At 29.5% G+C, this 21,491-nt stretch overlaps 5 non-coding genes and 1 pseudogene across 5 annotated transcripts; all 6 read left to right on the plus strand.

Annotated features, from left to right (window-relative positions):
• Window positions 1-7,711: 7,711 nt before the first annotated feature.
• LOC124933232 lies at window positions 7,712-7,855 on the plus strand (annotated as a pseudogene).
• A 35-nt stretch (window positions 7,856-7,890) lies between these two features.
• Window positions 7,891-7,974, plus strand: LOC124933230. Its single transcript, XR_007098932.1, has one exon. It is a non-coding gene; the product is annotated as a small nucleolar RNA U36a (small nucleolar RNA).
• A 26-nt stretch (window positions 7,975-8,000) lies between these two features.
• Window positions 8,001-8,092, plus strand: LOC124933162. Its single transcript, XR_007098873.1, has one exon. It is a non-coding gene; the product is annotated as a small nucleolar RNA Z223 (small nucleolar RNA).
• Window positions 8,093-8,143: 51 nt separating this feature from the next.
• LOC124933177 lies at window positions 8,144-8,259 on the plus strand. The gene has a single exon (XR_007098887.1). It is a non-coding gene; the product is annotated as a small nucleolar RNA Z278 (small nucleolar RNA).
• Window positions 8,260-8,309: 50 nt separating this feature from the next.
• LOC124933205 lies at window positions 8,310-8,416 on the plus strand. Its single transcript, XR_007098912.1, has one exon. It is a non-coding gene; the product is annotated as a small nucleolar RNA snoR97 (small nucleolar RNA).
• Window positions 8,417-8,437: 21 nt separating this feature from the next.
• Window positions 8,438-8,552, plus strand: LOC124933176. Its single transcript, XR_007098886.1, has one exon. It is a non-coding gene; the product is annotated as a small nucleolar RNA Z278 (small nucleolar RNA).
• The last annotated feature ends 12,939 nt before the right edge of the window (window positions 8,553-21,491 follow it).

Here is a 21,491-nt window from a genome sequence, read left to right on the forward strand (position 1 = left end):
AGCATTCTTTCAATATATTCTTATTCTTAAGAGTTTTCTCTCTCTAAGTCCTTTCTTGCGTTTGAGTTCTTCTTGCATTGTGTTTAGAAAGGCTTTCTAAGCTAGAATTATGGTCGATTTAGCTTAGTGTCGCACGGGTCGAATTTTAGCCCGTGACATTAAGCTATCATCAGCAACATGTACTAGCATTTAAATAATTGTTTTTACAATTCTTTAAATAACACATAAACCTTATACATGGTTAGGATCTAAAGAATAATCGGTAAAATAAAACATTATACAACCAATTTTTAAAAGTCAAATTAATAAGTAGAGACCATTTTCAAAACGGGTACGGAGAATGAAGCGTCAAAGCCATTTCCCGAGACGAACTAAAAGAAACTATGGCCAATACGTTTGTACACGTACGCTATTTTTTTTATTAATTTTCAAAAATATATTGGAGAATTTGTTTCAAATAAACAATCTTTTAAATTAATTATTTCTAATTAATTTAAACAACAGATTTTCCAAAAAATCAAATTGTAATTTGATTACCGCAAATCCCCAAATTATTTAAAATTGAACCCAAATTAATTATTTTTAACTAATTTCAAAAGTTTTTAGGGATCATTTTAAAACCTTTTAAAAATAATGTTTTAAAATAAGATTTCTAACACGCAAATCGATGTTGAAATTTCTCGAACCTCGAGCTTTTTCGGGTCAAGATTTTTCTGGGGATTACAACTTTCTGGTGACTCTGTTGGGATTAAATGTTTAACTCAAAAACAAAAATTTGACTTTTGAAGTTTTTGTATCACATTTTTAATTTAATAGGCTCGTCTTGAAAGGTACAACACCTAAGAGACACATATGTTTTATCCTATTAAATGTCTTTACATGTAAATTGTACATCACCCTCTTCTTACTCGCAAAGAAGTACACGAATGTGATCAATATTTCTACACCTATGTGCAAAGATTGTCAATGATAAATGACAACTTGTTACAAAATGAGTGAGGTTGCGAGAGTAAAAACTAGAATCCACGGTTCGTTGTTCGTCAAGGCGTTCGCGTCATAGCCCGACGATGTCTTCCATGTGTTTGTGAGCTCCAACTATGCTTTCGCTGCAATGAGAGATAGTCTGGAACTCGTCTAAAGAATTGGTCGATAATTCTTCCTCCGAAATAACTTTTGGTAATCTATCAAAGCATTACCTTTCATTTTTTTCCATAACAATGCATTTAACTCTCGCAAACATTGATTTTGTCACTTTAACATTCATCTATGTCTTACATAATTTGCCAAGAACATATAGTGTAATTGAAAAACTTATCTTAATTCTTTCTTCAAATTTGGAGGCAATGAATTTAATGGTTATTAAAGCAATTTTGTAAACTATGTAACAAATATGTTGTGATTGAATTCTCTTGATCATCCAAGTGTTATTTGTGTTGTCTTTGTTAATAAACATTGTCCAATGATAATTTCCTTTATCGCATATTGCTTTTATTTTCCTGTTGTCAGCCATACTTAGACTCTATTATGACCAATCTTATGTCTTCCTTCAAATTGAAAGTCATACCAAATTTAAAAGTGTATTACCATTACTGTAGGGATTATATGCATAACCTCGACTTAATTTTCTCACTAGTTCATTAACAAATCTCTCAATATTCAAATTATCAAAATTCACTTTTACTCAGGGACGAATTGAAGTGTGAGCTGAGGTGGGCTTAAGCCGATCCCTAAAAAGAAAAAATATATATATATATATATATATTTTTGTTAGTTAAAAAGCTGGGTGATGGCCATGGTGTCAATTATAGGCTGTGATAGAGAGAAGAAATCGAAGAACATGACCTTTATTAGTTCTCATGTATCTCTGTATATCATGTCAAAATATAATTTACTATTTTCTACTTTACTCTTATTCTATTTTTTTTACTTATTTTTACTTAATATATATTAAATTTAAATGTCAAAATATAATTTACTATTTTCTACTTTACTCTTATTCTATTTTTTTTACTTATTTTCACTTAATATATATTAAAGTTGATAGTTTATTCAGATAAAATATATATAAAGTAATTGAATTTTTTTTAATTGGTTAACATGATCCTTATAGAAATAGTGTGAATAATTTTTATTTTCATACAAATAATGTTTTAGGTGATAAATAAAGAAGTAAACAATTTTATTTTACTTTTGTAAAAACTTAATATGTTTAGAGACAAAAATAATAATTGTTTATTATCGTTATAAAATATTTAGTCTACTTATTTATAAATTTAAAAGTGTTAAAGTTTATTTTATTTTATTTTATTATTATCATCTATATTTTTCTATAAGTTATGAGTTTGTTTTATGCCAATTTTGTTTATGTGACTAGGTGGTATTTTAAGTATTCTCAAAACTTTTGTTTGTGTATCAAAATTATAATTTGATTAAGAAATGTTGATTATTGAATTTCACAATTTCACGAACGTAACAACATTTTGATCGAAACATATCATAGTTGTCGTCGTTCCATCGATGCACATTACCTATCGCGATATGTTTAATGATTTTGATTTATTTAGTCTTTATTATTAAAAAAATATTAATTTGGACGTTATCATTGGGTGGATATAGAAATAAACTTTAGATAATATATATAGTTTAAGAATTTATTTAAAAATTTTAATTTAATTGAAATGTTGTTTAAACAAGTTTTTTTGTGTACGATTTATCTTTTAAGAATTATTATATCACATTATATTAATATATATGCTATAGATGAGAATTTTTTTTCTTAAATTCATGAAAATTTCTTTAACTAAATGTAATATTTTTTTTAGCAATAAAGCAATTGAAAGTTTGCAATAAAAATAAAATGGAGGTATAAGATACCTCTTTTGTTAATTGTTTGACATTTGTATTGAATTAGATTTAATTAAAAATTTAAATTATTTAAACTTTATATATATCATTTTAAGTCCACCCCAAATCTAATTTATGGGTCCCTGCTTCTACCTCTATCTTCATACATGAAGCTCTCAGAATCAGAATAATTAAAAAAATATTCACTTAAGATTTCACTTACTTTGTTATCAAATTTTTTTTTTTTTAATAATATTTATGTTTTAAGGTTAAATTATGTTAATACTAAACTCATTTTGAATAACACAATGCTATACAATAATAATGTGAAAATTGGTGCAACTATACACCAAATCGGTGGTTGAGAATCACTTAAAATGTTTAGAAAATAACCAATCTTAACGTATTTGTCTTAAATTACAAAATTAATATTTTTATAATACATGTGCATTTCAAAATTAAATAGACAATAATATGTCAACAAAAGTTAACATCACAAAAATTATCTCGATCCAACATTTGATTTTAGAGAGTCGTTTATAATTTTTTTTAAATAAAAGATAATACATATACCATTTTCTTATTACTCCTCACACACAAAGTTTTGTAATTACAAATGAAATACTTATTCTTTAATAGTATCACTAACCAATTTTATAATCTAATTCACTATATAATATACATTACATTGAAACTCCTTTCCAAATATAAAAATTATTTATAAAATTGACATGGTAAAATGAATATATAACAATTCAAAAAATAATTCATATATATAGATTTACTCAAATTTTAAATATAATTATAATTTTTCTAATTTAAATCTTATAATGTTATAATATTGGTATATATGTTCAGATCTCTCAAACTCTCACCAACATATACCATTATAATTTTGCAATTTGTATTTTTTTTGTTTCTTCTATTTAAACTACTAACATTAATTTACATGAAAATTTGATAAGATGACCCTAATAATTGCCTTAATTGTATAGATAACCAGCACTTAATAAAAATTGCGCAAATGACCACTTCCTACTTTTCGAACAAAAATACCTCCGTTTGCGACGACACGCTCGCACTGTCGCATCTCTTGACCACACACTCGACGAATTAGGGTAGTATTTTTGTCATAATAAGAAATGATCATTTGCACAATTTTTATTAGGTGGTGATTATCTGTGCAATTAAGACAATTATTATGATGATTTCATAAAAATAAAAATAAAATTAAAAAAAATAATAGAATGAAAAAATAAAATTATAAATTGAGCCCATTTGATAAGCCTCTTTCAATTGGATGGTTTAAGTTTATATTGGAGAAAATTGCTTCCCAAATTTTATTTGTCTAGGTTTGGATGGTTTAAGTTGAAAGTGGAGTTAGAAATTCCAGTTCTATAAGAATCAGAATTGAATTAAATTCAATTCCAGTTCTAATCCTTATTTTAAATTACCAAACAAACAATGTCTCTTTGTTTTAAAAAAATATTGATTTCATTTGGTATTTGAATTATATTTTTGATATGTATTGTACTTATAACTTATGAGTTGAATTCTGAGTTAAAAATGAACAATTTCAATTTTCTAGCATATGAAAAAAATTAAAAATATGAAAAAAAACCGGATCAGCGGGTATCCGGCTGGTCGATCCGATCTTGTGTTTTCGGGTCGGATAGTGGTCGGATACCGGATCGGATACGGATCGCAATTTTTGAAAAAAATAGAGTCGGATATCCGATCCGAAATACCGAATCAGATCGGATCGGTAAGTTTGTCCACCTGGGTCCAACTGAGGGTCCTGGACCCCGACCGATGAAAACGAACCCAAGTCCTAGGACACCGGTCCTAAGTCCTATTTGGTTCCCTTTTCAAAATTCCAAAATTATTTTTGTAATTTTGGAGCCTTAAATTATTTTCTAAAAATCCCAAAAATTTAGAAAATGCTTTCAAAATATTTTTGGGATATTTCTAAAAAAATATATTTATATAAAGGTTTGTTTGTGATTTATGTTTAAACCCTAATGAGTTTAAAATGACTAATGTTCTTCAGGTACTTTTCTCCTTAAGCTATCATCAACAATAGGTACCAGCATTTAAATAATTGTTTTTACAATTCTTTAAATAACGCACATACCTTATACATGGTTAGGACCGGAAGAATAATCGGTAAAATAAACATTATACAACCGATTTTCGAAAGCCAAATTAATAAGTAGAGACCATTTTCAAAAAGGTTACGGAGGATGAAGCGCCAAAACCCTTTCCCGAGTATCACTAAACTACGAACTAAAAGAAACTATGGCCAATACGTTTGTACACGCACGACATTTTTTTTATTAATTTTCAAAAATCTACTGAAAACTCTGTTTCAAATAAATAATCTTTTAAATTAATTATTTCTAATTAATTTAAACAACGGAGGTTACAAAATGAGTGAGGTTGCGAGAGTAAAAACTAGAATACACGGTTCGTCGCTCGTCAAGGCGTTCACGTCATAGCCTTCGATGATTTCTTCCATGTGTTCGTGAGATCCAACTATGCTTTCCCTGCAACGAGGAGACAGTCTGGAACTCGTCTAAATAATTGGTCAATATTTTTTCCTCCGAAATAACTTTTGGTACTCTATTGAAGCATTATCTTTCAATTTTTCCATAACAATGTATTTAACTATCGCAAGCATTGATTTTGTCACTTTAACATTCATCTATGTCTTACATAATTTACTGAGAACATATGTGTAATTGAAAAACTTATCTTTATCCTTTCTTCAAATTTGGAGGCAATGAATTTAATGGTTACTAAAGCAACTAGCATGTATCATGTGCATTTGTACGAGTAATAATATAAAAAACCGTGAAAAAAATATTACAGTAAAAATGTTTATGGGCGGGTCAATCCACAATCCGACCCATGTATCCATTTACTCTCACATATATCCAAATTAACCACAGCTCTCGACTCGACAATCCGGACACTTTAAAAATTAAGCATCATTATCTATATATAGATTAATTAGTTAAAAAGTTGAACTTATATTGTTAAAATGTCTCGCGTTCATCAAATTTTGTGTTGAATTTAAAATATAAAGTGTTATTAGTCTAGTTGGTTAAAGAGTTATAATTGTTTTGTTATGTTGCAAGTTCGAACCATACCTATAGCATTTTTAATTTTATTTTTAACCGTTTTAAGTTTATGGGCAGGTCAACCCACAATCCAACTCAAGTATCCATTTACTCTCACATATACATCCAAAATAACCACAACTCTCGATCCGGCAATTCAGACATTTTAAAAATTAAACATCATTATATATATATATTGTTAACTATATAACAAATATGTTGTGATTTAATTCTCTTGATCATCCAAGTACTATTTGTGCTGTCTTTGCTAATAAACATTGTCCAATAATAATTTCCTTTATCGCATATTACTTTTGTTTTCCTGTTATCAGCAATACTTAGACTCTATTATGACCAATCTTATGTCTTCCTTCAAATTGAAAGTCTTACCAAATTTAAATAGTGTATTACTATTACTGTAGGGATTATAGGCATAACCTCGACTTGATTTTCTCACTAGTTCATTAACAAAGCTCTCAATATTCAAATTATCAAGATCCACTTCTACTCTATCTTCATACGTGAAGCTCTCAAAATCAGAATAATTGAAAAAAATTTCACTTAAGATTTCACTTTCTTCGTTATTAAAACCTATTTTTTTTAATAATATTTGTGTTTTAAGGTTAAATTATGTTCATATTAAACTCATTTTGAATAACGCAATGCTATACAATAATAATGGAAAATTGGTGCAACTATACACCAAATAAGAATCACTTAAAATGTTTAGAAAAAAACTAATCTTAATATTATTATAATGATACATATGCATTTCAAAATTAAATGGTCAATAATATGTCAACAAAAGTTAACATCACAAAAATTATCTCGATCCAATATTTGGTTTTAGAGAGTCCATTTTAATTTTTTAAAATAAAAGATAAAAACTCTCTCAATTACATATACCATTTTCTTATTACTCCTCTTAAACACATAAAGTTTTGTAAATACAAATGAAAACTTATTCTTTAATAGTTTCACTAACCAATTTTATAACATAATTCACTATATAATATACATACATTACACTGAACCTCCTTTCCAAATATAAAAATTATTTTTAAAATTGACATGGTAAAATGAATATATAACAATTCAAAAAATAATTCATATATATAAATTTACTCAAATTTTATATATAATTATAATTTTTCTAATTTAAATCTTATAATGTTCTAATATTAGTATATAAGTCCAGATATCTTAAACTCTCATCGTTTTTTCTATTTAAATTACAAACATTAATTTACAGGAAAATTGGAGGTGATAACCTTAATAATTGTCGTCGCGAGACGGAAATATTTTTGTCCGAAAAATAGGAAGTGGCCATCTGTGTAATTTTTATTAGGGACTGGTCATCTCCTGCTCAATTAAGGCAATTATTATGGTGATTTCATAAAAAAAAAAAAAAAAAAAAAATCAATTTACATGAATTATTTTAAAATCTAAAAAAATAATAGAATGAAAAACAATATAATTATAAATTGAGCCCATTTGATAAGCCTCTTTCAATAAATTTAAACTTCTCAAATGGGCATGCCGCTGTTCTTCTACAAAAGTTGCAAACCCACCGCCGCTAGGGTTTCTCTAGGTTTTCACAATCATCCTTATATAAACTCGCTATCTCGTCTTGAAAGATCCAAGCCTCCGCCTTTCTTTCTCAAACATGAGGTATATAATACGTATTAATGTTCATCTTTAACATTCGATATCAATTCTTCCGTTTTTGTTTACTATCGTTATCTCTGCACGATCTCTCCCGGGCTTCTCAGAAAGATTTTGTATTGACGATGTAAGCCCCAATGATTGTGCTAGATCTATTGCCGTCAAGTGTTGCAGTTTAGCATTTTTTGAATTGCTAATTTTGTGTCAAATCGACTGCTACATTTATATTTATTCAAACCTATGATCTTTACATTTTCCTTGGCTATGATTCAAAACTATCCGCGCTTCTGAGAGTAATCAATGAAGCATAAATTACAATGGTTGAATTTCTTGATATGAGCCAATATTTTTTATTGATTTTGTTTTTGAAATTGCTATGATGATATATCTTCAGCTTTAACGCCAGTTCTGCTTCAGAAAATTCGTGATTGATAGAGCTGCAAAATATACCTGAGTTTATTTTGTTTTTCAAAGATACTTCCTTTCTATATTTGTATTATCATCTTCTTGTTGCCCTTGATGATATAATTCATGTTTTTGAGGTGCAGAAGATCTAGGACCCTGTTTTGCAGGGAGAACCTCCTTAGTGAACCTATATTTAAATGAGATTAGTGAATTTAACTGATGATTTTTTGTTGTAATATTTGTGAATTGAGTTTTACTATACTCTTAATCCTTTTGAAATGGTGGATATAGGGTCTGAATAACTCATAGATTGTGTGTTGTCTATCAGCTTTTACCCTCAAATTTTCACGGGTTTTGAGTTAAATAACAGCACTAGATTTCTTAGTTTTAAGATTAGTTTTGCCAAGGATGATAGAATTCATATAATTGAGGTGTTGATGATCCAGGACCCTGTTTACAGGGAGAACCTCCTTGGTGAATCTACATTCATATGATATTACTGAATTTTACTGAGGCTTAGACATTGTTTAGAACAATTTCTAGAATCTACAGAATGATAGGTTATTTTTCAAATTTTGTTAATTTCATTTAAATGTCTCAAAATTTTGTTTTTATACTGAATTCAAATGAAACCATATCATTCTGCTTGGAAATACCATTCTTTGGTGTAGTTTCAAATGGTCCTGGATCTGATGTTACATTATGTGTGCCCTCAAATGATCAAATTAAGCTATGTACTACAATGACTGTTTTTGCATTTATAGGCCTTTTAGAGTTAGCTTGTAGAGAACTAGTGATGAACATAACCTATCAAAAAATAACTAAAACAAAGGGATTAGGGTTTAATATCATAAGAAAAATAAATTAAATGGTATTAAATAATTTAATGGTTAGAATTTTATTAATGTTATACAGATTAATTTAATAAAAACTTCATACAAAACTAAAAAATATTTATTCACGAATTAGCCAAACCAATCAATTGAGACCCCACCATCTTGCATTCCTTAATCAAAGACTTATTCTCGAACCTAAAATGCTTATACTCCTATGCTCTAGTAGAATTGATCGATGATCTAAACAATTCCATAGAATGAACTTTTGAAAAATATTAGTCACGCCAAAATGGCAAAATTTGTTTACTTAGTTCAATAAACTTATTAATCGAGTAGTGGAATATAATGAAAATCAGGTATACGAGAAGAATAAATGTTAAAGAGTTTTTTTTAGAAAAATGTTGTGTTTCGCTTTTGCTTTGGGAGGATGGAGATATCAACATTTTATTCGTTAGGCTAAGGAATGCTAAAGAGGTGAATCATTTTTCGTGTGATATTTTGCGTTGACAAAATATTTATAGTTTTAAGGTTATTCATTGTTACTCTTTAATTACGGAAAAATCTCCCTATGATCTCATATGGGAGAAGTTACGGGTTACGGGCATAGTTTTGAAATCCAACTTGATCTTCAATCCGCTGAACAGATTGAGTTACTGAATTACTAGTTCAATCGGTGGGTCAACAAGTTCAACTAGTTAGTTTTATATAATAATAAAATAATACAAAATAGCAAAAATTTATCAAATTATTTATATAATAATAGTCAAAGTAAAGATACAAAATTCAAAATATTATTACATACTTGGTTTTTTTTATGAAAATTATGATTATATTTATAATTTTCATAAATAAAAGAAGAAAGTATGTTCGGAGCAAAATTGATCATCTTAGATAAAAATGCGCACTCTCCTGAAAAGTGGTCAATGCTTTCCTCTTTTATTATGCAGATTGAGCAATTGACGTCTATGTAATTGTATCTCTTGTTGTAAATATTTCCTGAATGTCAGTAAAAAAATGAATTTGTTTCGATTTATAATTAGAAATTCAAAATATTATTACCTACTTTGTTCTTTTTATTTATTTATGAAAATTATGATTATGATTATATTAATACATTTCATAAAAAAAATATAATAATATTAAGCTAACAAAAATAGAATTAGAATAATATCTAAACAGTTATAAAAACAAATATGACTAGAATGATTAGTAAACTAAACTCAAGAATTATATATATATATATATATATTTGTTTATTTATTTTGAGAATGTTGGGTTATGTTTCTCCATTAGAGTGCGAATAATTATCGCGGGTTAAACACATAGCTCGCAAATACAATGAACCATTTAATCAGGCGCATCATTTGAGAAAAAAATATCTTTATAGGCCAATGAAAAAAATCTTAGATTTACCCTTGATGGTGAGTCATTGTAGAATGCAAGTGTCATAAAAAGGCAGAGTCATCAACTCACTTGCTTTTATAATGTGATTGAGTGGTTGCGATTTAGAGTTTATTATGGAACATGACATATATTTAGTGGGTTATGCCGCAATATATCGTTAATTGTTGGGAATTGTGGATAGAGATGATGAACTCAATTGGTCTAAATTTTTGGACTCTTATCCCGCTTATATTTTAGTGGACTATTTGGCTTTAAAGATATCGTAGAACGTTTAGTAATCATTATCGACCGATGCGTTTAATACATAATTATATTATTATGACAAATGACAATTAGGGATATTTCATTGGGTAAATTAGTTGAAGGGTCATGTAACTCATTGATCTTCTTGATGACTTCTGTGCTCAATAAAATTTATTTTTTTATTTTTTTACGATTTGAACATTTTTGTTTTCTTATATATATTTTTTCTAATAGTTTTTCTTTCTAAATATTTAATGCGTTTGTGTTTATCTTATCATTTTTATAGATATTTTAAAAAACAGAGCTCTAAAATTATTTTATTTTTTGAATTTTATAAAAATATAAAATTGGTTTGATAAAATTTTATAAAACCATTTGATTTTTGGATTAATATACCAAAAAATCTATATTTTGTTTTTTTTCTCTTCTTTTTCTTTGGATAAATAAAAGGTATTTTGGTGAGTGATTATATGGATAAAGTGGATTAAATTATATATAAAAATTCTTAAAAAAACCTAAAATCTTAAAAATATCAAACAAAGCTGTCTTTATCAATTAAATATAATATTAACTAAAAATATTTTATCCTTTTTTTTAAATACATTAATATTTATAGAATTTTAGCGCCAATTGAAAAGTTCTCTCTTCCAACAAAATTCAAAATTACTATTAGTCCACAATGAAACTCTAATATGTAAGAAGGTTTTTCTTGAAATAGTAATAGCTAAAATATAATGAGTTTATATAAAAAACATAAGATTTAGTTTTATTAATTTTTGTTTTATTAAGATTTAGTTTTATTAATTTTTGTTACATCATATAAAACATAGTAATTCTTCATTCTTCAAATCAATATTTCATTGTTATTGTGAATGATCAATATTAATTTTTTTATTTTATTTTTGAAATAGTTTAAATTAATTTTGGTAATTTATATTTTACTTAGAACAAAACTAAACTGTTGAGACTCATACAAAACTAATGATCTACACCCTAACGTCGAGATTCAGATTTAGAAGTTAAGGGACATTAAATATAAGACATTCAAGTGTTTATTTCTCATCTACATTACACAAAATAGCATAAATAAGTTGAATTTATTAATATTAAGTGTTAGTCTATATGAGAAATAAAAAATAATTATTTTTTTCTGGGAAAATAGTTTAGTATCACATTATAGCCTCCAAAAAGGGAAAATGAGTTTCAACAAACAAAACTAGAAAAACCATAACTTTGTTGAAAATATAAATGAGTTTCAAACAACTGAATTTCAGAACAAACAGAACAACAAATAATTGAATTATAACAAGTCATCAAACAAGAACTATTTGAACATTCATTTCATTATAATGATTTTATAGAGGATATTTCATTTTTGATTAAGTTTCCAACTGTTTTCATTAATCTGAATTCCTATCCATGTATGTATAAGAGCGTTGTCATCAGAAACAATATCATCCCAAACTTTTACTTCTATCTTCTTATTCGTGTTATAAATTCTTGTATTTCTTTCTCTCCAGGTATTGTAGACTAGAGCTCACAAAGAAGTATTTGAAAACATTCGCGTAAAAGCTATCGCCCTTAGCCTTTTTTTTACAATCTCTATGATTTCGTTCTATTATCTGAAAATTTAGTGATATTCATGTTTTGAGCAAAATTGTTCCACATATTGAATAAAAATGCGCACTCTCCAGAAAAGTGGTCAATGCTTTCGTCTTTTACTGCGCAAATTGGGCAATTGACGTCTAGATAATTCTATCTATTGTCGCCAATATTTTTCTGAATGTCAGCCAAAGAATGAATAGTTTCGATGTATAACCCTTGAAGATCAGACTACTTCATGCTAATCGACCACCACCTTTGTCTAATAAAAAAATAACCTGTCAATCTATATATGGTTACATTTTGTATGAAAAGTGTAACCGAAATTTTTTAATCTTAATTTATAAGTTTGGTTTGATATGTTATATTAATTTTATATTTATTATATTATTTATATTTTAAAAATATATTGTTATTTTTTTAATTAAAAATAATATTATATATATTTTTATTTAAGATACATAATACTACCATTCATAATAATTTAAATATTTTATTATCAATTTTATTTTATTCTTAGAATTTTCATAATGTTTATAATTACTTTAATTATTTAATTTATTTAAAATTATTTAAAATAATTTACCAGAACATTTTATATATTTTTAATTATAACAATTAAAATATTTTATATTATTGTAACGTCCCAAAAATGTGCATCTCCATCTCCTGATCCCATAGCTTAGCACGCGCCGTAGTGAGGCGGACACGTAACAATATGGGTTTGATGTGTTTCAACCTTAGTTTGCGTGTCAAATATCTTTTAAAATGAAACATTTAGTTTTTACAAGATTTTGATAATACCTAAAGTGGAAGAAATTAATTATGTAAAAACAATTAATCTTTTGTTCAAATTTAAATAATATGGGAGGCTAAATAACAATTTAACCTGAACCTAGTTTAAATTAATCAAACATAATTAATTTAAAGATTATTTATTTGAAATCAGAGTCACCAAAAGATTTCATGAAAAATTAATAAAATGATACGTGTAAAAAAATATTTATACCAGAGTTTCTGAAAAAGGGTGGTTCGTTGTTTGTTTACGCTCGAGAAAGAGCTCTCGCGCTATGTCCTCCGTGCCCGTCTAAGGACGGTTTAAAAAATTCTTCTAAAATAAACAAAGTCCGACTTTTATAAATCCAATTATAACATTTATTACCTTTAATTAGTATTTTAGGGGTCTTAAGCAAGGATGAGCTTTAAATAATTGTACAAAATTATTTAAAAAGGGTGTGTACTTGTTGCGTTGATATTTAGATTTAACAAAACCTAAAAATATCAGAGGAGAATGTTAGAATTTAAACATAAATTCCAAACGGGGCCATAATTTAGGAAATATCTCGAAAATATAAAATTATCATTTTCTGACATTTTGGGATTATTTGAAAATGGATTCGGTTTCCAAAATTAAAAATAATTTTGGATTTTAAAAAAGTGGAACCAAACGGCCTTGGGACCGGAGTTCTAGGGTCTAGGTTCGATTTGGCCGATCTAGGCTTGGTCGGGCTCAGTTAGGATCGGGATGGTCTGGACTAGGGTGGTTTGGACCAGGGTTCGGTTGCATGGGTCAAGGGACCAGAGAGCTCGGTCCTAGGCTCGGGAGGCTCGGTCCCAAACTTAGGTGGCTTTGTCGTAGACTTGGGAGTCTCGGTCCCAGGTCAAGTCTACTAGCCTAGGTGCTCGGTCCTAGGGTTAGATAATTATTAGTCTTAGGTCTAGGGTTATGGTTAGATTTATCGGTCCTAGATTAAGTGAGGGCTCAGTCCTAGGGTTAAAAACATCGGTCCTAGGTCTAGGGTTAAGGTCAAGTTTATCGGTCCTAGGTCAAGTGAGGGCTCGATCCCAAGGTTAGAAATATTGGTCCTAGGTCAATTTTCTTGGTTGGCTTCCACGCTTATAGGTTCGAAAAACTAGTCCTAGGGGTTTAGTCAAAAATAAAAAACACCGGTCCTAGTTCAGATAACTCGGTCTTAGGTTTTGATATGGAATTTGTTTTCTCGGTCTTTGCTAAAGAACATGACCGAGAATCACCAGTCCTAGGCTAAAACCTTAGGACTGAGTGTTCTTGTTTTGGTCCAAAATTTCAGAAGTCCATAATTTTTTATTGTGATCATGAAATCATGACCCGTAAGCTACAGTAAGTTCATATGATCACGAAGAACAAAAACCATAACATAAATCACGATTTTGATGTCCTTACAATGATCAATTTTAAAATACCATTTCTAAATTAAATTTTGGGATCTTTGACATTAGGCCGTTTCAAGGTCTGATTTTTATTCCATTAACTTTAAAATGATGAATATATTTGATCTTAACCAAAATAAGAACATCATTCAAACATTAAAAAAGTTTTTGAAGATTGAATCAAAATTCCAAAATTTTCAAAAACATAATTTGATCAAATATGTTCAAATTGATGAAACAGTTACTTAAAATTCATCCGAACATGTTAACAACATGTATAACAACTAATTGAATTAACAAATGTGGAATAAAAGCAAGAACACGAAATTTTTAAAAAATCCAATTTTAGGCTTAATTTTAAAAAATTTTAGTTTGATCAAACATGATCAAAACATTATTACAGTTACATGGGATTCATTCTAGCATGTTAACAAACATGTATACTAACTGGATAAAAAAATTCAGATTAAAACTAAGAACACAAAGATTTTAAAAATCCAGTTTTCAAATCAAAATTTTAAAATTTTTGATTCAAGTCGATTTGATCGATTCTCTTTCAACAGAAAGTTCATACATGATATAACAAAGAAATCACATAATCAAAGCTTAGAACATATCAAACCCAATGAAAGTAGGAAATTTGAAAAAATTCAAATTTTCAATTACAAAATAAAATACAGGGCTTCTGGATTCAAACCAACACTTGGAGAACACTCCTGGGATGTGTTGATGTCTATCTAGAAGCCTAGATCGAAGCTGAGATCACCAGAGGAACTTTTGACAAAATCTATTTGTGGCCGGAATCTTTAAGGCTTGATTCAATGTGTAATTCGTGGTTGTTCTTCGATGATTCACTTCACAGAGTAATGAGGAGTATTTATAGTACTCATAGTTCAATCGGGGAGGGATAATTCAAGATGAATTTGACCTTCGTAGATCTTATCTTCAAAGTTCTATCCAGTAGCTGACAGCCTTACCTAGAGAAGGATAAGGTTGGAGGATAAGGGCGAAACGTATGCATCGATGAGAGGAGCACGTGGCCGAAAAAACCAACAGATTTGATCGCCTGCGGAGTAAGCTAGAGCTTTTGGAAGATCGCACACCAATAAGTCGCGAGTTCCAACGAAGGAGACTAAAACAACATCGTTTCGTCTGACGTCGTCCGCGTTCCTTCAGCGATTAATGGTCTTGACTAATAGGGTTAGTCCATCCCATTAGTTGATCGGGTGTGGGCGCTCGCGCGTTTGATCTGTTATAGTGGGGGTTTAGTGTGAGATGGAAAAAAGACCAAGAAAAAGAAAGAGAATCAGGGTTCATACGCGGTTTGCTTTTGACTACGCATTGTCTAGAAGCATCTTTATCTTTAAAAAAGCGATGAAGTGCTCTAGGCCCCCCCTCTGTCTGTCTTATAGCTGCGTGAGAAGGGCTAACGAAGAGAGAGGTTCTAGGCTGTTGGATGAGATCTGGGCGCTCATTTGATGGTCCAAGATCCTGCTGCAAGGTTTAAAAAAAAAATCCTACTACACAGGATCATCCAATTTTATTTTTATTTAAAAGGTTTATTAAAATCGTTTTTAATTCTTTTTAAATTCATTTCTTACAACATATTTCATAAAAAATATTTCTGGAATCATAATTTTTTTTGGGGTATTTTTTGGAATTATTGGGTATTTTATTTAATTGGCTTAAGTCATGAATTAAACATAAATCATGATTAAATCACAATAAAATATTTTCATCCTCTTCTTTTGTCTCATTTGGGTAAAATAAATACAATATCTTATCCTCAAATTATTTTTGGAATTTTGAAAAATTTCCTTAATTAGAGTTTAATTATCACAATGATTAACCCTTGATTATGATTTAATTTCTTCTTTAAGTTATTTTGAATATAAAATTCAAAATATTATTTTAATATTATAAAAAACAATAATATTATTTGAAAATTAGGGTAAGTCAAATTTTCATGCTTACATAATGCCCCTCTCTAGAGGTGTTCCTTATTTGGTCTAAACCGAATATCCGACCGAATTCGAATTCCCCGAATTCGAATAAACTGAATTCGAATTATATTTTCGGTTTTCGAATCGAATTTTAAACCGATTCAAATTTAAATACGGTTTTCGATTTGGTTTTCGAGTTTAAGTTTCAACTCAAAAACCAAACCGAAAACCGAATTCATTTTTATTATATATTATATAACTTATTACATATTATATATTAAATTATCATGGGCCTCCTACTAGATCCCTAAATTAAATCCATAATCCCTAATTCATTTTCCCTTTTCTCTAGCTGTCCACACCCCTCAACCGCCATATATTGTCGTCGTCGACACTGTTTTACTTTCGTCGTTCAATTGTCGAATATATATTGACGTTAGTCACTAAGCTAAGTTTGCGTGATTTATATTTTTTTTATAATTTAAGTAAATAAGATCTCTTTAACAACTTATTTATTTTGTTAACTCTTTAAAAAAAAATTATAGGTATGTGATGTTCTGTATTTGGTCTAAACCGAATATCTGACCGAATTAATTTGAACCGAATTCGAATTCACCGAATTCGAATAAACTGAATTCGAATTTATTCAAATCGGTTCGGTTTTCGAATTTGCTTAAAAAAAATAAAAATTCGAAGAACCCGAACCGAAAACTCGAATAACCCGAAAACCGAACCGATGAATACCCGAATTTGAATACAACAAACTTAATTTTTGGAAAACGTGGGTTCGAAGTTATATCATAAAAATTTGTACTCTAACCTATAGTGAGATAGAAGGATAAAACCTAGATGGCATCGGATACTAGTGAGGATTCATAAAAATGACTCATGACTGGGGATATCATGTGATTTTCCTTCTCATGTTGACTTCTGTCGGGGATAGACTATCATAATTGTCTGATCATGCGCTAGGAAGACAATAAAATGTTGCTAGGGATGAGTCATGAAAATGGTTAATTTCTCCTTTATTGAATCTTGTTGAGGATAGACTAATACAATAGTCTTACCATGTTGAGGAGTAATCAAGACTCCGATTGGGGATGGATTATCATGATAATCATGTCCTAACAATAACCGATGGTGCCTATCAACAGATAGGGCTCACTTGGGAAGTGAAAAGAACTCTTTTGGGGGAGGAGTCGCATGCCAAAAAGACTATCTATCAAGAGGTAGGACTCTCTTGAGGAATGCTCTCCTGAAAATAAAATCTCATGGGGATAAAGGTAAAACTCTTGGGGATAGTGATAATAATCATATCGCGTCCATCAATAGATGAAATTCACTACTAGAGATTAGTCAATACAATGACTCTCGAAGATTCTTGTAATGTGATATGACTTATTGTAGGAGATGACATCCACAACTAGGACTTTTCTAGGGAATGAAGAGAATTCTCTACAGAGGATGAAGATAGATCTCCTGGGTAACATAAAACAATCACATGGGTAGTGATAACAATAATATTGTGTGAGTAATGTAGAAATAATCGCTCTGTGGGGATGATAACAATCGTGCTGAGGATATAGGTTATAACAATCACTCTGATGGGAATTGGTCATAATGATAACCAATATAGATACCTATCCGGAGATAGGGCTTACTCTAATAGGGGATAGGTGAGAACACTCACTTTGAGGGGATATGTTATAACAAGGGGATAAGCTATAATAATAACCTATATAGATGCCTATTGAAATATAGATTTAGAGAGGTCTTGTACAAAGTAACCTTCACTGCTGATTGAAACGTCATGCTTCCATTGGGGATTGTTCATGATAGGAGTCGTCCTGATGGACAGCTTATCGTTTCTGGATCTGACAAAGTGTCCTTCACAAATAGTTAAAACTACTGCCTTTGTTGGCATTTTAACCTTTAGGAAACTTTCCTATAGAGTTTTCCCCTTAGTCTTGCAAAGTTTCCTTCACAGCCGGGTGAAGTTGTCGACTCTTTGGGAATTTAGGGAATATTTCAAAAAAATCTTTTTCCCTTCGGCTTACAAAGTACTTTTCACGACTTGGTTGACACATCGACTATGCCGTGCTTTCAAAACTATACAATTTAGGGTTTACCAATAGGAATGATTAATATATTTTTTGGGAAATAATATTATTTCAATTCCTATTTTAAAGAAAATAATTTTATTTCATTATCTTTTATTAAAATTTATTAAAAGAAAATTCGGTAAAATATTTTATTTTTGGGAAAATAATATTATTATTGAGGATTATTAGGAAATAATATTATATAATTATTTTATTTGAAAATAATTTTTTTTTATTTAAGGATTTTTAAAGAAATAATATTCGGATAAAATAATATTATTCAATTTAGGATTTTTTAAGAAATAATATTATTTAATTATTTTATAAGAAAATAAAATTTTAAGAAAAATAAAATTTTGATTTTATTTTAACACAGTTAAGTTTCTAAATAATATTATTATTTATTTACTTAAATTAATATAATAAAGAGTCGAACTCTCTTAATTTTATTTAAGTTTTAATCTTATTAAATAATTCAACGGATTCTTCTTTATTTAAATTAAATAAGTTAAGTTATGACGTCACCAAAGTGACCTCTCTAATTTAGTTTGTTTAAGTTCGAATTTTGAATGTTTGTAATGGTGAATTTTAACTTGACTAAATAATCGGCCAAAGGAAGGTTACTAGTTGACAGAAGTTCACAATTACCTGTGATAATAATCACGTAACAATTATAAAGATTTTTACATGAGAATATCAAATCATTCCAAAGAAAGGTTTGTTATTTGTCATGCATTATTGTTAGTGTTTGATTATTGCAACAAAATATTACTAGCAGTTAAATTTCATTGTCAAAAGACTTGAATTTAATGGTGCACTAGATATTTTGGATGGGATTTGCTGATTATTTTAAATTTGATTGAAAATTAAAGAGTTGAGCATGTTAGTTACACTTTAAAATATGTTTTCATCTAATGTTGCAAATATTAATGCCAACTTATGTTCAGTCCCAGTCCTTAATGGCTCTAACTTTAAGGATTGGAAGGAGAACATTCAACTGATAGTTCTCGGTTGCATGGACATGGACCTTGCGATACAGACAGAGCAACCCACTACTCCTACGGTTATTAGCTCTCCTGAAGAGAAGACTAAATTTGAGAAATGAGAACGCTCTAACCGCATGAGTCTTATGATCATAAAGCGTGCAATTCCGGAGGTGTTTAGGGGTGCTGTGTCTGAAGACACCACCAATGCTAAAGATTACCTTGCAGAAATTGAAAAGCGCTTTGTTAAAAGCGATAAGGCTGAAACAAGCACTATTCTTAAGAGCTTGATTTCAATGAAGTATAAGGACAATGGTAATATAAGGGAGTACATCATAGAGATGTCTAATCTTGCATCAAAACTTAAGGCGCTAAAGCTTGATTTGCATGAGGATTTACTTGTGCATCTCATTCTGATTTCTCTTCTAGTTCAATTCAACCACTTTAAGGTCAGTTTTAACTGTCAGAAAGAAACGTGGAACTTGAATGAACTAATTTCTCATTGTGTTCAAGAGAAAGAGAGATTAAAGCAAGAAAGGACAGAATGTGCTCATCTGGCAAGCACCTCTAAGGATAAGGGAAAGAAAAGAAAGAATGTTGATGCTGCTCAGGGTCCAAAAGCAAAGAAAAAGGTTAACAATGACTATTTCTTTTGCAATAAGGCTGAACATCTAAAGAAGGATTGTACTAAATATCGTGCATGGCGCGAAAAGAAAGGTACATTTCTTAATCTGGTTTGTTCTGAAGTTAATTTAGCATCAGTACCTGGAAATACTTGGTGGTTAGACTCCGGTGCTACTACTAACATCAGTATTTCAATACAGGGTTACCTGAGCTACCGAAAGCCAAGTGATGCTGAAAGACGTATCTTTGTGGGCGATGGAAAATCAGTAGAAGTTGAAGCAATTGGACACTTTAGATTGTTGCTTAGTTCTGGTTTCTATTTGGACTTAAAGGATACTTTTATTGTACCTTCGTTTAAACGAAATTTGGTTTCTATTCGTTATTTGGACAAACATGGTTATTCCAGTTTGTTTGGAAATGGTCAATTTAAGTTATCTATTGGTACTTCGGATGTTGGAACCGGTTCATTAATGCATTATTACAATCTTTATTTAATTGATAAATTGCTTTATATAATGAAACCCTGAATGTGGAATCAAGGGGTACTAAACGAAAGCTAAATAATAATAAATCGGGTACATTATGGCACAAATGCTTAGGTCACATCTCTAGAAATGGAGTTGAACGTCTTGTGTCAGATGAGATTCTAAATTCCATTGATTTTACGGATTTTAATGTCTGTATTAAATGTATTAAAAGAAAACAAACCAAAGATAGAAAATTGAATACATATAGAGCTACAAAAATACTTGAGTTGATACATACAAATTTTTGTGGGCCATTTCCGACTCCGTCTTGGAATGGTCAGCGATATTTCGTATCATTCATAGACGATTTCTCTAGATATGCATACATTTTTCTTATTAAAGAAAAGGCTCAAACATTGGATGTGTTCAAGTCATTTAAGGTTGAAGTTGAAAATCAACTCAACAGAAAGATAAATAAAGTTAAATCCGATCGTGGTGGTGAATACTACGATCGGTATGACGGTTTAGGTGAACAACGTCAAAGACTTTTCGCTAAATACCTAGAAAGACGAAACCGTACTTTACATGATATGGTGAGGAGTATGGTTAGCCATTCATCCTTACCAAAGTCACTTTGGGGTGAAGCACTAAAGACTGCAGCATACATTTTGAATAGAGTGCCAACAAAAGCAACGACTAAAACCCCTTATGAGCTTTGGTCAGGGCAAAAACCCGGTCTAAAACATTTTCATGTTTGGGGATGTCCAGTAGAGGCAAAGCCTTATAAGCCTCGTATGGATAAATTGGACCCCAAAACAGTTAGTAGTTACTTTATTGGCTATTCTGAATGATCAAGGGACTATAAATTTTATGATCCCAACTTAAAGTCAATTTTTGAGACAAGAATAGCTGTATTCTTTGAGGATGTTGAGTTTGGGGTGAAGAATCAAATAAAGGATTTTGTCTTTGAAGAAGAGTCAACTTCTAATTTGGTTAACAAGGAGTTGACTCCTATTCCGATTTATATGGACAATGATCAAGATTCTCATCTGATCATTGAT

Source organism: Impatiens glandulifera, chromosome 3, assembly GCF_907164915.1.
Source record: "Impatiens glandulifera chromosome 3, dImpGla2.1, whole genome shotgun sequence".
NCBI classification, from domain to species: domain Eukaryota; kingdom Viridiplantae; phylum Streptophyta; class Magnoliopsida; order Ericales; family Balsaminaceae; genus Impatiens; species Impatiens glandulifera.